This window comes from Octodon degus, unplaced genomic scaffold (assembly GCF_000260255.1).
Source record: "Octodon degus isolate 3935 unplaced genomic scaffold, OctDeg1.0 scaffold00095, whole genome shotgun sequence".
Lineage (NCBI taxonomy): Eukaryota > Metazoa > Chordata > Mammalia > Rodentia > Octodontidae > Octodon > Octodon degus.
In genome coordinates, this window is record NW_004524671.1 from 1175961 (window position 1) to 1179515 (window position 3555).

General features: G+C 39.1%; 1 pseudogene; it reads right to left on the reverse strand.

The window, feature by feature from the left end:
- Window positions 1-891: 891 nt before the first annotated feature.
- On the reverse strand, window positions 892-1528 carry LOC101589176 (annotated as a pseudogene).
- Between the last annotated feature and the right edge of the window lie 2027 nt (window positions 1529-3555).

The following is a 3555-nucleotide window of genomic DNA, read 5'->3' on the forward strand; positions in this document are numbered from 1 at the left end:
AGAGTATTAGAAAAAAAAACCCATCAGAGAAGTGCCATCTATTATCCTCACTAGGGAGCTCCTCGTCAAGCACTAACCACCAGTACAACAACGAAATTCAGGAAATAAAATTATGTATAAAATAGAGGAAGAGGATATATATTGCCCCCACAGCTAGGTATGGTATAATAGAAATAACAGTCCATGAACATTCGTAGGAAATATGCCTGCAGATGCATGAACGCTCACCACATCTCCTGGGAAGCCCTTAGGTTCTTATTCTTGTATGGGAATCAAACTCTTAGGTACTCATCCAAGATCAGAGCTTACTGCATCTGGGATTATCAGTTAGAACATTTCTGTGATATAAATCCCCAAGATTCTTAGTAGGTAAGGCCATCTCACAAAGAGTCTGCAGAGATACAATTCTTACTAAGATAACTCTTAGAATTCTATAGAAGTCACAAATTGGAGGTGGTAATTTAATTTTTTCCCCTCATTTTGGGTAACATGTAGCCCAAACTCTGAAGCCATAGGAGTTTAAATTCATTAACCAAAATACATATTAATAGCAGAGAATCACATTTTCTTTTAGTCAGCCATGCAGAATATAGATTATTTATAATATTCATATTGCACTTAAGTTAGCAGTAGACATCAAGTCAAATAATTCTTTTTGTCTTTTCTATTTTTTTTATTAACACGCAAAATAATTAAAAACAAAACCCAACAAACTTAAAGTTGAAACAGCAGTAGGTCAAATTGCTACTGGAGTTCAGGTGTACCTGGGGTACATGCTCTCTCACTGTGAGGCAGGAAACAGGCACATGACTGTGCACTTAGGTATAAATGTGACCAAGAACAATCAGAAACGGAAACCACCAGAGAAGAGACAGCATCAAGAACTTTCTGTCACGCAATCCCAAAGCACTCTGCTCTTTTCCTTTTTTTTTTTTTTTTGCCTCTGTATCCTTTGTGGTTCCAGTTCCGGCTGAACTTGTGACAATCCCAAATTGCTCCTTCCTCTTTTTCAGCTTCTCATCATCTTCAGACTTTCTAGAGATTGAAGAGACATTCAAACCAAATCTTTGTGCTCTTTCCTTTAGCTTATCCAGGTTAACCATAGGCTTGGTATCAGATGACAGACCTTTCATTGGAACTGAGGAAATACCAAGCCTGGCTGCCCGAGCAGCTTTCTTGCTTTCCAAGCTCCCAGGGACACTGAATCGTTCAGCCCTCTTTTGCATTCTCTCAGTCTGTGGCATCTCAGATGTAATTTTTACCACTTTTTTCTCTGATGCCACATCAACTGTTTTTTCAGGATGTTCTTCTTTGATGGGCAGTTCTATGGGCTTTGGTTCTTCTTCCTGTTTCATTTCCCAGTACATATTCTTCGTTTGCCTCCTCTTTGGCCTGGCTCTTCAAGATATGCCTGGAGTCTGTTGATGAGATCTTGTTTTATTCCTTTGGTCTCTAAACCACATGCAAGACATTCTTGCTTTAGTTCAGCAAGCTTCAGTTTATGAAGCTCCACTGTCTCCATCGCCATCTTGTTATCCCCAAGTCAAATAATTTTTAAAGTTAAAAGTGAAAGCAGGAAGACAATAGTTCTGGAACAGTAGAGTATCTCTGAGAATTTGCTTTTCCATAAAGATGACAAGAATAATGGCTGAAATTGTCAAAAATCAACTTTATCAGGATACTTAAAAGGAAACTAGCCAGGTGTGGTGGCACACTCCTATAATTCACTTGGGAGGCTGAAGCAGGAGGATCCCTTTGAGTTCAAGTCTAGCTAGCATTACAAACTGAGACTGTCTCAAGAAACAGACAAACAAACAAACAAATACAACTAAAGGCTTGCAAAAATCTAAGTCAAGGAAAAACAATAATATATCTATGAACAGCGAGTGTTTGTTGTTTCTTTTCATTTTCTCTATCTTTCCTACACCTTTTCCTTTCTCTAGCTCTTCTATACATCTTTACAAGTACAGTGGGACTGAACACCAACATTTTTTTTTTTTTTTTTGGGTGGATGGCTCAGCTGGCGAGGCATATGGCGCCAGGGATTGAGCCACAGTCCCTGTGCTTGCCTAAGCTTGCCTAAGCAGGCACGTTAGACTGCTGAGATATCTCTCTGGCCCCAAGCCAGCATTCTGGCAGCCACTTAAAAGGGAAGTGTGCACTGTCTGTCCTGGCTACCAACTCCCTTTCCACACCATCATGAGTGTAGTCAGTCTGATTGGCAAACATAACTGTCCTCACACTTCAAGTTCAGTTCCACATGAGTTTTTTATTAGTTGATTGGCAACTCCCTGAGAACCCCCACTTGCCCTTGACATACATGTGTGTTAAACTTTAATTTGTAATCAGCTCAAAGTTTCTGACTTATAAGATTATTTGATAATTAATATTTGTGATGCCATAACATTTATCTTCATGCTGATACAATGAAACTAACAACACGTGATACATACAACGTTACTATATAACAATACTATTATGTAAATACTAAAGGTTCTTATATAGATCGTCAACTCATGTCATCTTTGATCCCCACAGGGGTAGCTACAACTATTTTCATCACTTATAGATCAAAAAACAGGCAAAGAAAAGTTGAATGAATTGCTTGAGTCTAGACAGGATAATAATCGGTGGAGTTGAAATCTGAATAAAAATGGTCTGGCTACAGACCCCACAGCCTGGACATTCTATCTTTCAAATTTGAGTTAAGCACAGACAACTTTTCATCTACTAAGAGTCTCACCCAGTGAGAAAAGATCTCTGGAGGAGAAAGAGTACTACCAACTTGTTCAGAATGATACATACAGATTAAAAATAAATTCTTCCCCATTAGTTTGACTTAGAAAATGAAATAATTTTTTTAACGTATTTAGTACAAGGTCTATAGCGTGTTACTATGTAGATCAGACTCATAGTGACTTTCCTGTGTTCAGCCTCCCAAGCACTGGGATTACAGGTTTGCGCCACCATGCCCAGTCTCATTTGCAGTCTTAATGTGCCCCTCGGGCAGGGCCAGCATGACAAGTCAGGGATCAAACCTTGGTCCCTGCTCCTGAAAATGAAATAATTTTAAAGATACTTTTTAAGAAAGAGCTCTAGCTAGGTGCCTTTGGGTTAGTAAAACCTTTTTTCATGTTTACCCTTTTATTATAGTCAGATATGCTAGCTCATGTTGTTCAACTGTAGAGTGTCACATACCAGACTTGATACAGATACTCAGCAGAAATATAAGAGGAAATAAAAAGGCATGAAGCATGTTAGGATTGAAAAAAGGTTTTTGGAGACAGGGTCCTGCTATGTATTTCAGGCTGGACTTAAATTCACTATGTAGCTCAGGATGGCCTTCAATTCTTGGTTCTCTTTCTGCCTCAGCTTCCCTAGTGCTTGGATTCTAGGTGTGTGCCATCATGCCTGGCAGGATTGATCTTAAACCTCATTCTCTCACTTAACAGTTCTCCACATTCACTACACAAACAACTTACTCTGCAGCAGTGTGGATGTCACTTTTAGAGAGTCTAGTTTAGCTTGTCTGCATGTGTGAGGAAGTCTAGCTTA